The sequence below is a fragment of the Ictidomys tridecemlineatus genome, chromosome 13, assembly GCF_052094955.1.
Source record: "Ictidomys tridecemlineatus isolate mIctTri1 chromosome 13, mIctTri1.hap1, whole genome shotgun sequence".
NCBI classification, from domain to species: domain Eukaryota; kingdom Metazoa; phylum Chordata; class Mammalia; order Rodentia; family Sciuridae; genus Ictidomys; species Ictidomys tridecemlineatus.
The window spans coordinates 50,445,570-50,463,138 of NC_135489.1; the positions used below are offsets into that span (position 1 = coordinate 50,445,570).

General features: G+C 36.5%; 1 non-coding gene and 1 pseudogene across 1 annotated transcript; both read right to left on the reverse strand.

Annotated features, from left to right (window-relative positions):
• Window positions 1-1,579: 1,579 nt before the first annotated feature.
• LOC144370220 (U6 spliceosomal RNA) lies at window positions 1,580-1,686 on the reverse strand. Its single transcript, XR_013430119.1, has one exon. It is a non-coding gene; the product is annotated as a U6 spliceosomal RNA (small nuclear RNA).
• A 14,343-nt stretch (window positions 1,687-16,029) lies between these two features.
• LOC101969998 (peptidyl-prolyl cis-trans isomerase D pseudogene) lies at window positions 16,030-17,277 on the reverse strand (annotated as a pseudogene).
• Window positions 17,278-17,569: the final 292 nt, after the last annotated feature.

A 17,569-nucleotide genomic window follows, 5' to 3' on the forward strand; every position in this document is an offset into this window, starting at 1 on the left:
TTTCAATTTACTCTAGACTCCTTTTGGGATTTCATCTGTTACCTGATCCTACTAGACACAAACTGATCAGTGTTCCATAAAATTCTGCTTTCCCAGGGAATATGTTCAATTCTATAAACTCTTCATTTCAGTCTAGAGAGTTTCATTTTCCCAGAAATTGCCATGGACATTTTTGGGAAAGGGCTAAGAAGAAACTTCTGTTAATAAGGTAAGATACTTCTTCAAGGTGTAGGGCCAATCCTTTCTTCAGGAGCTCCATGTATGTCAATGGACCCAACTCTGAACGTTTCTATCACTGTTCACCAAGTAAGGTTCCTATACACCAGACTGATTTTTTTTTTAAATAAAGATTTCATAGAACCTAAGTGGGAGCCTACTTCTTTTGTCCTTTTCTCAGATACAGATAAAGATTGATGCAGGTCAGAACGTTCTGGTTACCTCTGATGCCTATTTTGATGATGTATATTTTGGATCTTAAATGTCCCCCAAAGGGTCCATGCATTAAAGACTTGATCCCAAGGATGATGCTATTGAGAGGTAGTGGAAACTTCAAGAGGTGGGCCCTAGTGGGAGGTTTTAAGGTCACTGGGGGTATGCCCGCAAAGGGAATTTTGGTACCACATCCTCTCTCTCTCTCTCTCTCTCTCTCTCTCTCTCTCTCTCTCTCTCTCCTGGCCACAAAGTGAGCAATCTCTCTCGATCAAGTGCTCCTTCCATGATATGCTGCTTATCCACAGGTCTAAAAGCAGTGGAGGCTAGGGATGTGGCTCAGTGGTAGAGTGCTTGCCTAGCATGCATGAGGCACTGGGTTTGATTCTCAGCACCATAAATAAATAAATAAACAAATAAATAAAATAAAAGCAATGGGGTCCATTAGACCTCCCTCCTTTTATAATCTAGTTATCACAGTTACTTGTTATAGTAACAGAAAGCTGGATAACACAGATAACTACAGGAGGTTACTAAAGTGCTCTTACATGCTTGACCTCTGCTACCCTGACATTCCATATCCCACTGAAATCAAGGAACTCATTTCAACTGTCGCACTTCTTCCAAGTTTTCTTGCTCTATGGAGAAGTATTCCAATGATTTTCAAAGAGGCAGGAGCACCTCTTCACAGGCCTTGTTTTGGTTTGTATTGGTGCATTGTAGTTTTACATAATAATGGCATTCATCGTGATATATTCATACGTATGCAATGCACAATTTGGCCTGTTTTATTCTATTGTACAACCCCTTTCACTTTTCCTCTCCTCTCTTCAATTCCCCTTCCTCTAGTCTACTGGTCTCTCTTCTATTTTCTTGAGGTCCCTTTTCTTTCCATTTTTTTCTTAGTTTCCAGACATGAGAGAAAACATTGACTTTCTGGATCTGGCTAATCTTAGCATAATGTCTCCAGTTCCATTCATTTTCCTGCAAATGACATAATTCCATTCTTCTTTATGCCTGAATAAAATTCCATTGTGTGTAAATACCACATTTTTCTTTATCCAGTCATTTGTTGATGGACACATAGTTTGGTTCCATAATTTGGCCATTATAAATCACGCTGTCATAAACGTAGGTACACATGTATCAAAAAAAAAATAGATGCTCCATGAATTTGCATAACTCTTTTGCACAGAGACCATGCTAATCTTCTCTGTATTGTTCCAATTTTACTATCCGTGCTGTCAAAGTGAGCACTCAAAGATGGTTGACAGACTGTTGGTTTCTCAGTAAACAGAGTGAGAGTATGGATAAAAAAGAGGGATAAAAAATAATTTTAGATAGAGCCACACTTACTGATAGAGGTGAACTTACTAAAGATCCTGGATTCAGCAAATTAGCTAGAGCAGTTGGAAGTGGTTCTAATTGTTGGTGTTGTTAATTGATTTTAAAAACTGGATTAATTTATGGCTTGAACTACAGCAAGCCCAGATGCTAGAAAATCTCTGGTATTATATCCCCTCCTTGATTTCACACATACTTTAAATGTATCCTCTATAAATGCAAAGAAATCTTTAACTTTCTGTGTGACATTTCATTTCTTTATGAGAAATAATTCTGAATATGGCAAAACATTAATACATGTTAAATCTCCTTATGTTTTTCTGCATATTTGCAATTTTTATGAGCTCTCCACCCCCTTCCAGGTCCTGGTTGGAGGGCTTTTCTCCCAGCAGTAACAGAACATCAGTGTTCCTCATCCTGCCACCAGATACCTATTGTTGAGAAAAAGCCCAGGAAAGCATAACTGAAAAATGGCAGCTCCCTTCTTCCTGAGGTAGAGCATTGTTAACCATCAACACACACAGCAGGATTACCAGGAGGACAGCAGAGAAATAAATGAGCAGAAAAAAAATAACCAAAGAAATAATGGCTGGAAACTTCCCAAATGTATTGAAAAACAATAACCAATTCATAGAACAAAGTATTTGTCTTAGGCACAGCACTGTGATAACTATTGCCTGGCTCATGGGTTGCACTCCAGAGAGACAAACTGAGAGGACATCAGGCCAATTCCCATCTCCTCCACCAACCTCTCAGCTCCTTTAGCAGGAAAGTCAAGAAAGAGAAGCTGGCCACAGATATACTCACAGCTCTGGTTCAGAGTTTGTCGGGGGAAGAATCAAGCTCTAAAACAGAGAGCTGCTAATCTTTTCCTAAAGGAACTGACTTTATTTTCAACAGAACAGGGATAAAGTCATGCCTAAGAGTACTTGCAAGAACAGTGGGGGTCCTGGTAAAAGGCAAATGGGCCAGACTTATGAATTTAACAAAGATGCAGCTAATATTGTTGGCCAGGAATTTTCAGGAGAAAATCAGGAATAAGACAACTATAGGGAATGCTCCTGCAGTCAGAATACATATGAAGCAGTGACTTCACAAATTGTTCTTTCAAAGGCGATAGAATTTGATTTTATTGTTTATAGAGCCGCTCATATGCCGGGACATTGTTGAAAACATTAGAGCAATCTGCTTACAAATAAATGGTGACATTTAATATTTGGGCACAGAGAAAAAGAGGAAGTGAACCCACCCACTATCATGCCATGGTGACTATGGGACTACTCAAGTTCACCTATGTACAGAACAACATCAGGAATTTAACAGACATCACTACAATAATCTGGCCAGTCATTAAACCAATAGAAAAGGATGCCATGGAGGCAGGGAGACGAGTACCAAATTGCTGTCATATGTTATGAAAAGTGTCCAATTTCTAACAAAATAGAAGTAGGAGGTGTGCAAAGAGACTTGAAAGTATTCTTTACACATGAGAAAAAAAATAGTAGTTAACAGAAATTGCCTATAAGAGAACCAGATGTTACGTTGATTAGAAAATGACTTCAAAATAATGGTTAAAAACAGATTCACAAAAGTAAAAGCAACCAGGATTAAAGAGACAAAAGAAAGTATGATGACAATGTTGCATTCAATAGAGACTATTAATAAACATAGAAAATATAAGAAAGAAGCAAACTGAATTCTGAATAGCAAAAGTGACATAACTGAAATTTAAACATTACTAGAAGGCTCTTTATCAGATTGAAATAAGAAGAACAAAGAATTAAGAAACTTGAAGATAGATTAATGAGACCTCACAAGCCAAAAATCAGAGGGAAATTCTTTTTAATTAACAGAGCCTCTGGGATGTAGGACACCATTGAATGCATCAATATACACTTAATGGGATTACCAGGAGGAAAAGAGGGAGAGAAATGAACAGGAAATTTACTCAAAGTAATGATGGCTGGAAACAAATTAGATAACTCGGAAGGAATAAACAAAATCCCTAGAAAGACACAAACTAATAAGATGAACTCAAGAAGAAATAAGCAATCTGAATCAAGTTATAATGAGTGAAAGATTGAATTAGTAACAAAAAAAGATTACCCACAAAGAAAAGCCAAGCCCCAGATGGCTTCACTGTTGTATTATATTAAACATTTAAAGATTGAATACCAATTTTTCATGAGCTTTTCAAAAATAGAAGAGGAAACACTTCTCAACTCATTGTATGAAGCAATTATTTCTCTGATACCCAAACCAGACCAAGACATCCAGAGAAAGGGAGAAAGCCATAAATCTGGATGCAAAACCTTCAACATAATGCTAACCGAAAAAAAATACAGTAGCATATGGAAAGAATTGTACACCATGACCAAGTGGAACTTATCACAAAGATTCAAGGCTGGTTTGATATCTGAAAACTAACAAGACAATCACTACAGAGCTAAAAAAAAAAAAATTTCCTAACCCCACCCAATCTTGATCACTAACCTACTTTGCATTCCTTCGTCAATACATCGTCCACACAACAAATATTGATCTGCTCTGTAACTTAACAGCTTTCCTTCCCCCCACCCCCGAGTTGTTTTCTTCCTTCCATTTTATTTCTATTCAATGAGAATGAATACCTATCTTTTTTCATAGACCTACAGTTGAATACATGACTATAAGTTCATTATCTTGACTTCCCATTTTGAACATCCTTACCATCACAGAAAACCTTTCCAGATTTGTACAGTTACACTCTCTCTAAAAGTAAAAGGTTAACACTCAAAATTCAACAACCAATGATATATGAATATATTACCAGTGCAACTCCACATCATGTACCACCATAAGAATGGGAAGTTATTTTCCATGTATGTATAATAAGTCAAAATACACTCTACTGTCGTGTATCTTTTTTTTAAGTTACATTCAGCAACCTAAAGTACTCCTTTCATCTCTAAAGTACTCCTTTTTCCCAGAGCAAGCAGCATCTCAGAATCTGCACTTGAAAAGAATATAAGAGAAAGATGATATAATATTTCTACAATAGTCATCATGGTTTATTTAGTTTCTAATAAAAATGATTTTATGCTTAGCATTGAGGCTGTCATTCAAAAATATTTGTTATATGAATACTAAGTGTAGAATTCTATACCAAACTCCCTAAAGAATTCAATATATAGTAAAGGGATATAAACTGGGAAGTAAAGGACTCAGTCTGACAGGTATCACTCTCAGATGTAGTCACAGAGTTGTGATGCTATTTGGGCCAGGTCATGTACTCTATCTTTCAATTCCCTTTTCTAAAAGGGAAGGATTGTCCATTTCAGGGATGACAACGAAGTTTCTTCTCAAGTGCCAAATCCAGTTGATTGGTAATGATGCCTTGAGTTCTGGGAAGAAATATGAATCCCAGTACAGGTTCAGTGATAAGAATCCCGTGTTCAATTTGGGATGTGCATCATGATCATAAGTTAGAGAAGTTTTCAAAGAGTATGTAAGCTATTTGCCATCTCTAAACTATTTAGATGTACAGACTAATCAATTTTTTAATAAAAAATATCTGATTCCTCATGCTCTACATTCTAACAATACATATTATGATAATAAAATTATGAGTATTTGCTTTCCTCTATTTAATTTTCCTTCAATTATTGGTTTTTAAGGGTATAACACTTTTGCAAACAATCAAGAACATGTAGAATATTATTTTAATAATATATTCAATATTTAATTTAAAGCACCTATTGACTTTAATTATCCGAGGGAACAAAAAATTAAGGCAAAGGTCATATGTGTTGAAGGATGATCCCAGGGGATATGAATGCTCATTTTCTGAATTCAAATTATCATTGTATGTCTCACCTTAAAGTTATCAAATTTCTCCATTTTTTTCCTGTATTTCTAGAATAGTACTTTATTTAAAGTTCACATTTATATAAATAATTTGGCTATTAATATCAACTGTAACTATTTTATGCTTTTATATATATATATATTGCTTATATATTTATATTTATATATTTTATATATATTCTTCAATTTGGATACTAAAATACCAAATAGTTTTTCATCAATCAAATCAAGTAGAAAATTTTAGTCTATTTAATACTGCAGACATCAGCCAAACATAAGCCACCTAGGATTATGAGTCCCCTTAAGGGATTGTCCAAGTTACACTGGTTTAGTAAGTCATTACTAATTTCTTATGTTCCCAAGTCAGACCATACTATTCTTTTAAAGATTACCTTATCCCTTTCTTCTTCCAGAAATCTAAGCATTATAGTATTTTTCTTTGTCTATTAAAATAACAATGTATTTTTTTATTTTTTTAATGAGAAAGGATCTGTATATACATTTTGCCAGTAATATATGAATTATTTATTGACTCAAACAAAAGAAATTAATTTAAAATATTTATTTATTTTACATGAAAACTCAGTAGATATATTGATCTGGCAAATCTGAGGGAGGAGTCTAATAATCAAAAACTTTCTATTTTTTTGTGCATATTGCCCTAATTGACTTTCCATTTTCAGTGCCTTAGCTCTTTTATCAATGAGTTATAAATGTATTATTTACATGCCATTCATTGCAACTGTGGTTGAAATAACCATGTATAGAGGTTTCATTTTGCTCATTGCACCAAAAAACAAAAGTGAGAACTCAGAGATAACCTTCTCTCAATTCTTCTGACAAGCACAAGAATCAAACAGGGCTATTCCAAAGTCTTTTCCAAATTGGTGTCAGTTACTTAATTTAAAATATACAATGAATAAGCTGCAGGTGGTGGTGCACATATTTAATCCCAGCTGCTCAGGAGGATAAGGGAGGAGGATCACAAGTTCAAGGCCAGTTTCAGCAATTTAGGAAGGCCCTAATAACTTAGCAAGACCCTGCCTCAAGTAAAAAATTTAAAAATGGGCCAGGGTTGTGACTCAGTGGTTAAGCACCCCTGGGTTTAATCACTGGTATTAAAAAATGATATATAAAATGCATATTGAAGATATATATATAACATGTCCTTCAAGATGGCAGAATAGAGGAGATTGTGCCCCTAGCTGCTCCTTGGCATAAAATCCAGAAAGTAGACAGGCAGCTTCCCCACAAGTTAGGTGAACAAAAAAAGGAGGAGGGCTTTACTGAAATTTAAAATCGGACATTCAAAGAAGACCAGGGTCACAGGAGGTTGGATATAATAAAATAAGGAAAAATTACCTAGCAGCAAAGCCCCTGCCCTAGCCAGGCTGGAAGCTCCAGCTGAGGCCATCCCTCCATGAGTAGAGTAGAATAAGAGAAGTAAAGGAACTTCCATCTGGGGGAGGCCCAAGACATAGGAGTGTCTAGAAACCAAGGACATTGCCCAACAAACCTGAATGATACACTGCACAATATCCATGGGTGGGGAAAGAAGCCGCCATTTCTCCAGGCCAGGTGCAGAGGACAAAGGAAGGAACCATATTATAGCTGCAGGGTGGGGGTTGCCGCTGAGGGAGCCAATTCCTGGCAAATACAGGCCTAGTAAACACATGCTGCATGATATAGGGTGTGCTTAAGTGACCAGGAGAAAGTCAAACATGAAGACAGGTTCACACAGGGACAACTAATCATAGAAACCCATCCAGCTCTATCTATGCCTCCCCTTTCAATCCAATGGGTTGCAGGACCTGCTGGAGAGACACATCTGGCCAGAATCTCAGAAGGGCATGGGTGGAAGAGATTGTTTGGAGACTGAACCCAAGACCAGGAAATGTGGGGTCTGCAGGTGATGTAGGGAACTAAGAACTGGATCCCCAACCACATGAGTAGAATGTAGGGGTGATCCCTGGGGTAAAGTCCTTCACTGTGAGCCAGCAAGTACTGGTTGCTGGAGGTACACTGATTTAAAATCTCCAGACCAATTTGCATTCAGCGAAAAGCTTGGAGCCCACCTAAACCTGAACTCTGCCTCCAGGAACTCTGCCTATACAGGATTAGCTTCCAGCAATCTAGAGGGTAGCACATCACACTCCAGAAGCTGCTGAGGAGCTAAGAATATTTTGAACTCCAATAGAAGGGATTCTTTGACTTTTCTTCAAGACTTTTTTGTTTGTTTTTCTTTCTCTTTTTAATTCTTTTTCTCTGTTTAATTGTGACCTTGATGGTACATATTTGCATATTTGGATTTTTTCGCATATTAGTATTTTTGAAGCCAGGTATTTTTCATGGATTAGTTTTTCTGTGAACTAGCATGCTTGATTAGTATATTTTACTTTGGTTTTATATTCTTTTTAATTTTTTTAGATTTTTACTTTATATTTTTTCTCCTACCTGTTTCTCTTGATTCTCTCTTTACTTCCCCTAACAGCCAATCTCAATTATTCTCTTTCATTCTTTTTTTAAAATAATTTTTATATCTTTATTTTATTTATTGATTTTTATGTGGTGCTGAGGATCAAACACAGGTCCTTGTCTGTGCTAGGTGAGCGCTCTACCACTAAGCCACAACCCACCCCAGCCCCTCTCTTTACTCTCTTTAACTCTTACTTTAACCTTTTATTTCTGTCTTCTCTCCTTCTCCCTCATAATCATCACATCCTATATCATTTCTTTCTCTCCCTGTCCATCATTTAAAGTTGTAAACCCCTTTGTAAACTTGCTGTATTTACTGTAGGCAATAAACTGATCATATCATTTCTGTTTATTGTGATAATTAACATTGTAGATATCATAGTAGAACTATTTGGTTTAAAGCTGTATATTATTTGCATTGGTTGTTGTTATTATTTGTCTCCCCTAGACAGTGAAGTACTGGAAAACTTTAGGAACACTACTAAGTCCACAGGATAGAAACTCCACTGCCTCAGATCCATACTGTTAGATGGATAACACACAAACAACATGAAAAAGCAAGGGAATAAATCACCCCAAACAAACCAAGACACTCCAATAACAGAATCCATCAACACCACAATGGAAGAAATGTCAGAGAACGTGTTTACAACGTAGATAGTTAAACTGATCTACAAAATAAAGAACAGTATAAGGAATGAAATCAGAGAGAAAATACAGGAAGTGAAAGATCACTTCAACACAAGAGCAGAGATTCTGGGGGGCAAAATGCAGAGAGCCTCAAAATGAAGGAAACAATTAACCAATTAAAACTACGATAGAAAGCATCACCAATAGACTAAAACATTTAGAAGACAGAACCTCAAGCAATTCTATGTTTGAAGACAAAATATAGAATCTTGAAAAAAGAATTATAGAGTTGACCACAGAGAGAAGATGTTAAGAAACCATGAACAAGACTCCCAAGAATTATGGGATAACATGAAAAGACCAAATTTAAGATTTATCAGGATAGATGAAGATATAAATCAAAGGAATGCACAATATTTTCAATGAAATTATATCAGAAAATTTCCCAAATCTAAAGAATGAAATAGAAAATCAAATAAAAGAGGCTTATAGTGTTGGGAAACGTATAAACGGCAGCTGCACCCCAGAGAAAAACCCCAACATGGCACCTAACGACTTCTTCTTCCTACCTTCCCCTTTTCTGCAGTGGCACGAAAAGTTCCCGCCCATGTAAACTCTCCCACCAGCGTCAATTTCAAATCTCACTGGCGGGGAACCTTAGCCCCAATAAGAACTAATTCCTGGGCTCCGGAGCTGATATCTGGAAGAACTTGCCAATAAACGGGTGGCCTGCCATTTATCTAAGCCCTACCATCTCCCCTTAGTTCTATATAAGCACACAGCCTTTTGCAATAAAATTGGAATTCTCCCGGTGAAGTGTCTTTGCGTGGGGAATTCTTTCATATAGGACCCCAAAATATAAAAAATTACCCACAGACACATACACATTATAATGAGAATGACTAACATACAGAAAAGATAGAATTTTAAAGACTGCAAGAGAAACATTACAGATTACATATAGGGGGAAATCAATTTGGATCTCAGCTGATTTCTCAACAGAAAAGCTCAAGACCAGACAGATTCTCAGTCAACTTCTACAAAACCCTCAAAGAAGAATTTAACACCAATACTTCTCAAATTATTCCATGAAATAGAAAAGGAGGAAACCCTTCCAAATTAATTCTATGAAGCTAGTATCACCCTGCCACCAAAACCAAACAAAGACACATCAAGGAAAGAAAGCTTCAGACCAATATCCATAATGAACATAAATGCAAAACTTCTCAATAAAATCTGGCAAATCACATACAAATACATGTTGAAAAGATAGTGGGCCTTGATCAAGTGGGGTTCATCCAGGGATGCAGGGTTGGTTCAACATACAGAAATCAATAAATGTAATTCATTACATCAATAGATTTAAAGACAAGAATTAGATAATCATTTCAATAGATGCAGAAAAAGCATTTGACAGAATACAGCACTTCTTCAATATTCAAAACACTAAAAAAAAAACTAGGGTAATAGGAACATACCTCAATATTGTAAAAGCTATATATACTAAACCCAGGGACAACATCATTCTAAATGGAGAAAAATTGAAGGCATTCCCTCTGAGAACTGGAACAAGGCAAGGATGCCCTCTTTCACTACTTTTATTTAACATTGCCCTTGAAACTCTAACCAGAGCAATTAGAAGAAAGAAATTAAAAGGATACGAATAAAAAAAAAAGCAGAACTCAAACTATCTCTATTTGCCGATGACATGACTCAATATTTAGAAGATCCAAAAATTCCACCAGAAAAATTCTAGAATAAGTGAATTCAGCAAAGCAACAGGGTATAAAATTAGTATCCATAAATTAAATGCAATCCTATACATCAGTGAGTAATCTACTAAAAGAGAAATTAGGAAAATGATCCCATTCACAGTAGCCTCAAAAAAATAATAACATATTCGAGATTCAATCTAAAAAAATAGGTGAAAGACCACAACAATGAAAGCTGCAGAACACTAAACAAAGAAATTGAAGAAGACCTTAGAAGATGGAAAGACCTCCCATGCTCCTGGATAGGCAGAATTAATGTTGTCCAAAAGGCCACACTATCAAAAAGCACTATACAGATTTAATGCAATTCCTATTAAAATCCCAACAACATTCTTCATAGAAATAGAAAAAGCAATCATGAAATTCATTTGAAAAACAAAGAGACCCAGAGTAGCCAAAGCAATCTTCAGCAAGAAGAGTAAAGGAGGAGGAAACCCAATACTACACCTTAAATTATACTACAGTGCTATAGTAACAGCATGGTATTGGCGCCAAAACAGATAATGTAGACGAATGGTGTAGAATAGAAGATATAGAGAAAAAAACCACATAAATACAGTTATCTCATTATTATTATTATCTCCCATCATTACAGTCCCAGGAACTAAACTTTTAACACATGGCCCTTTGGGGCACATTCCAGAATCAAACCATAGTATTAACCAAACCAACAGAAAAAGACATTCTCCTTTTTAATGTTTATATATTAACCCCTGAGAAGTACTCCAAATGTAGGATGTGTGTTATGTGCTCACAACAGGTCAGTCACTGTCTCCTGCAATGAAGCACTATGGTTACTTCCCTTCTGTGTGCTCTCCCATTGCCCTTTTAAATCACATCTACATATTCTTTGATATGCCTCCTCTCAAAAGAAAGAATTTAATCTTTCCCCCTTGGGTGATTGTGGTGAGCCGTGTTAGCGGACCGTGGTCGCCATTACAAGATGGCGCTGATAAGCGCCGTGGCCTGTGATAAACAACTCCTTGTTTTGGGAGAGTTGGCACGTAGCTGTAAAACACCCTATGAGAAAGATTCACGTGGCAGTTGTGCATTGGGGCTTGATGTGCTTTATCAAGGCTGGGGCGCTCGGGTGAAGTGGTAGAAGTAGAAGTAGAGGTAGAAGTAGTGGTAGGAGTAGAAGTAGTAGTAGCAGTAGTAGTAGTAGGAGGAGGAGGAGGAGGAGGAGGAGAAGCTTCCAGAGACACATAATTAAAGGCCTGAATAAACTGCTGAAAGAAGAATCCTGTGTCGTGTCCTCCTTGCTGGCGAGGGGTCGCGCCAGGTGATGCTATACTTAGTGACACACTTCTGATGAGTAGAATATGGAAAAATGATGTGATGTTGCTTCTGGTATTGGGTTATAAAAAGACTGTGGCTCCTGTCCTGGGTACTCTCTCCCCTCAGATCACTCACTTTGGAAGGGAAGCTAGCTGCCATGTTACAAGGACTCAGGCATCAGGCATAGCATGACAGATAAACTTAAATTTCAGAAAACTACATATAATTTTTAGTATAAGTATATATCAAATGTAATAGTTTAAGACCCTTCATGGATGCCTGGGATTGTGGATAGTACCAAACTCTATAAATATTATGTTTTTTCTATACAAACACACATAAATATAAATGTCTTTTCATGTTAACTAGGCACTTATCATAAACTTCAGTGATAACTTGCAATTTGAAGAGTGATAACAAACTAGCTGAATTTATTTCTTACTTTATAATTTCATGGATAGAAATTTTGATATTACCCCATATTTTAGTAACCTCAGCATATGATTTTTCTTCTTTCCTCATTGAGAACTTTTATCTCTTTGCTTAAAGGAAGCATTTTTCCAGCTTCTCTTTAGCATTTCCAAACTTCCAGAAAAACCGTTCTTGTGACTTGGGGGCCATTATTAGGTAAAATAGGGGTTACTTGAATACCAACCCACAATCTGGTAACTGAGATGGCTACTAGACGACTAACAGACAGGTACCATATATAGTGAGGATACACTGGGAAAAGGATAATCCACATCCCAGGTGGGGTTGAGCAGGACATTTCTAGATTTCATCATGCTACTCACACAGCACACAAGTTAAAATTTATGAATTGCTATTTCTAGAATTTTCAATTTAATATTGTTTGGACCACAGTTGACACAGGTAACTAAAACCACACAAGGTGAAACTGTGGGTATGACTACTGTGTGTGTGTGTGTGTGTGTGTGTGTGTGTGTGTATAGATAGATAGATAGATAGATAGATAGATAGATAGATAGATAGATGATAGATAGATAGATAGATATAGAGATAGAGAAAAATCTCCATAGATCCAAATAGAGAAGAAGTGGCCAAGACTAAAATATTTCACTTAATACTATTCTTTCTTGCACGGATTCTGTGCATTTTCAGAAATTTTTGACATTCTTTTTTAAAATATCTTCATTTTTGTTCACACCCCAAAGCTGTAAAACTATTTTATGATGATCTCCTCAGGCTTTCAAATATATATATTTTTCACACTATGAAAATTCAAAAAGAAATTTTCCCTGCAGAAGGGATTTCTGAGATAAGCAGGTATAAGAAAGAAAGGTCAGAACATGTAGGAGAGGGGGTGAAGGGAGTTATCTCAGCAAAATTACAGGCTTGAAGAGGAGGAGCCTTATGCATCTTCAGTCAGTGAGCAGGAAATTTGTTACTGCACGTGGCACTAACAATGAGTCCATCCTGTACCCATCCATTCAAAATCTGATAACAGACATAAACTTGAAAGACCTTTCTCTCATTACAAGGTCCTTTTTGTTACAAATTGTAAAATAATCAGGAAAAATGAAGTCAGATTGCCTGACTAGGCTGTGTTGGTTGGACGTGCTGAACTGGGCTAGAATTTAATTACATCTAAGTGACAGTAACCTTTCTCATCCCAATTTGACTTTGTGTTTTCTGGTTTCTATTTCTCTAGTGAAGAAAAATAATATTCTCAAAATTCACAAGATAGACTATCTAATAATTTGTTTGGATACTGGTTGGAATATTGAAAACTTCTTTAATTTCTCTAATGATTTGCTTTTATTTTTTTCTAGCTTGGTATCTTCTAATATCTTTTACCAGATTTTGCTATTTTTTCCTCTATAGTTTTGAAGCCCACTTGACTATCAATTAGTTTGACCCTGTCTGAAAAAAATGGTAAGTCCTACGCGATCTGGAGTAGTTGGTAACATCACAAATCTAAGAGCCAAAATTGGTGAGATAATACTGGCAGAAAAAAAATATATACGTGAGACTTCCAAAACATCAAACATTAGAGTCCTTACATCTTACTTCTTTTCTCAAGAAATTAGAACTAAGTGACATATTCCTTCCTGAAGCACTCCCACCTGTACACACAAACACACTTGTACATATTGGCCTTCTTCTAATCCTTCACATCTCAGGTTCTGAGACAGATGCAAAACCTGGGTGGTACATTAAACCTGATTTCAGAACCCTACAAACAAATATTCACAATAAAAAGCACAGCAAGGAGAAAGTCCATTTAGACCAACAAAGTGCAAATTTATGTTCATTTGAAAATATCAGAAATGCTTTCATGATAAATGTGGCACTTGAAGTAATATTGAAGAGTACAAATAAAGAGAGATATCAGTAGAGGAGGTTATGCCAGACACAAGGAAAAGCACATGCAAAGATAATGAGGAAAGAAAGATTGGTATACTCAGAAAAAGTATAGAGAATTGGTTTGGGCCAAGACATAAAGAATGGGTGAGGAGGGAGAAGGATCAGATCCATTCAGTGGTATTCTGTGAATTCTATGGAGGTTTTTGTGTTTCATCCTGTCAACTCCAAAGAGCTACCACCTACTATTTAAGCAAAGCAGTGATGTGAACTGTGCTGAAGAATTTGGTTCTTATTCTACGGAGGAGGAAGAGGAGGAGGAGGAAGAGGAGGAGGAGGAGGAGGAAGAGGAGGAGGAAGAGGAGGAGGAGGAGGAAGAGGAGGAGGAGGAGGAAGAGGAGGAGGAGGAGGAGGAGGAGGAAGAGGAGGAGGAGGAGAAAGTAGAGGAGGAGGAGGAGGAGGAGAAAGAAAGAAAGAAGGAAGGAAGGAAGGAAAGAAAGAAAGAAAAAAAGAAAAAACCAACCTCTAACCACTACCTTCCCAGTAAGAATTGCAAGAGTCCCTGCAGGGCTTCAAAGAATAATCACTTTTTAAAGTACATTTGCATGATTATCAAGAATACAAATAATGAGGATGTGGGGAAAAGGGCACACTCATACACTGCTCATAGGACTGCAAATTGGTGCAACCAATCTGGAAAACAATATGGAGATTCCTCAGAAAACTTGGAATGAAACCACCATTTGACCCAGTTATCCCACTCTTCAGCATATATCCAAAAGACTTAAAATCAGCATATTATAGTGACAGGGCCACATCAATGTTCATAGCACCTCAATTCACAATAGCTAAGCTATGGAACCAACCTAGGTACCCTTCAACAGATGAATGGATAAAGAAAATGTAGTACATATACACAAAGAAAAATGAAATTATAGCATTTGCTAGTAAATGGATGGAACTGGAGACTATTGTGCTAAGTGAAATAAGCCAATCCCAAAAATCCAAAGGCGGAATGTTCTCTCTGATATGCAGATACTGACTCACAATAGGCCAGGGTGGAGGGGTTCACCAGATTGGACAGAAAAGAATGGGAGAAGGGAGGAGAGATGGGAATAGAAAAGATTGTCAAGTGAATCAGATATAACTTTTCTATGTTCATATGTGAATATCCAACCAGTGTAACCACATCATGTACAACCACAAGAATGGGAAGTTAAACTCCATATATGTATGATATGTCAAAATACATCCTACTGTCATGTATAACTAAAAAGAACAAATTGCTTAAAAGTGCATTGGCATGTATTTTCCCCTTTTATCTTCATGGAGACTCTGGCTCTATTATGTGGTAGATGTATGACCTTGGGCAAGACACTTAAAACAGGGTCACTATCTGTAGCATGGTAATAATAGTAGTAGGCACTACTTCATGTGTTTAAAGTTTAAATAATACAATGTACCTACTGCATAGTAAGCTTTCAATACATATTAGCTTTACAGTTAACATTGTTATTGTTTTACAATAAATGAAAATGAAACTGGGGAAAGGTAAATGACTTGTTCAAGGTAACTGAACTAGGAAGCACAGGAGTTAAATCCAACTGCAAGCCATTGGCATAATCTTTCTATGGTGCAAAGCAGATCATGCTACTAGAGAAACATTAGGTAAATTAGAGGTCTGAAAATGGCAAATTGATTAAATAAATTGTGTACATCCTTGTCATGAGACATTCTACAAACCAATTATAGTGTTGTAAAAGAATTGTTTTTCCTCTAACCTGGAAAGATAATCAAATTCTATTAATTTTTTGTATTTTGTAACACCTCTTATTAAGAGAAAAACTATATTGGAATTTCTAAACTGTAAACAATCAAGAACTGAAATGTCAAAGGAATCACATTAATGATCATATACAGACAATAACTCTTACATTGTCCTTTTGCCTCCATACAATAAATGTAGATATTTCAGCAAAATTGAGTCCTTACTAAGCAAACATTTTGTATATACTGTCTTCTCTTTATCTTTCTCTGCCTTTATCTTCTGTTTGACTTTCAGCAATTCTGCCTGGATGGCTTTATCTTCTGGTGCTATCTCCAGAGCTTTCTTAAGATCAGCCAATGCCTGATTCTATTCTTTTAATCCCTGCCTTCCTTGAGCACTGTGATACAGTGCTTTGGTATTTGATGGGCCCATTTTAAGAGCCTCTAAACAACTGTCAATTGCTCCCTGGAAGCAATTTTTACTTTACAAGCACCAATGTTCAGTACACAGCTTAAGGTTATAGATTGCAGCCTGGATCTACCTGCTTTCTCAATAACAGCCTTTGAACTATCCACATATGTTTAAACCTTTGCTAATTTTTTAATGGTCATATCCCAGTGTTGGGATTTGGAAAAAAAAAAAGTATATCCAATGTTTTTTAAGTGTTCTATTATTAATAAAATTTTATCTACATCTTTTTAGTCTACATCTATATTCTTAGGGAAATCTGGATGACTATAGCCAGAGCTTCTTTTAGGAATATTCCCCAAACATCCCCCTTTTCAGTTCTCCACATTCTGCAATAACACATAATGTGGAGGGTTTTTCACCTTTCACTTCTATATTTTCCAGTATCTTTGCCATACCTACTCTTTTAAGTACTTAACCCAACACCGCATTTTACATCCAAATGAGGGGTTGGACCTTGGTGATAAAGAACTGAGAACCATTTGTATAGCTATCTGTATTTGCCATGTTCAGTAAACCTTCCTGAGCATGCTTATAGTAGAAATTGTTATCTTCAAAGATTTTACCATAAATACTTTTTCCACCTGTCCCATTCTGATTTGAGAAGTCTCCACTCTGAACCATAAATTCCTTAATAATTCAATGAAAAGGACATACTTTGAAATAAAGAGGTTTCCCAGTGATGGGTCCAATGCCTTTTTCTCCTGTACACAATGCACGAAATTTTTCTGCAGTTTTGGGTACAATATCCACAAACAATTGTAAGACAATTCAGCCAATTTGCTCCTCTCTGATGTTCACATCAAAGAAGACTCATGGGTTCCTGGGACTGGAAGCTTTAGCTTGGGGGATGGGTACAACATCTTGATTTGCAGGCATGTTTAGAAGCCGGACCCACAAACCTGGTGCACCATCTGCAGCTCGAACTTCTCTGGCTATCATTATATATTTTTAAAGTTAAAAGTATGAACTAAGATATTTTTAATTTTAAAAAGATGAAAAATAAGGGGGAAATTCCTTAACAGATGCACACAACCAAGGCTTTCTGTGCACTGAAAGAGTGAGAGTGAATTTTTCTTTTTACTGTGCTCACTTTTCTACACTTTCATGTATCTAGACTGACTATGTCTTGTTTCAAAATATATCTTTTAAGCTCCCACTCCTTCCTTCCAAGTAAAAACCTTACTCTCGATTGCACACCCATCTTGATTCCTGATATATATGGTCCCCTTTT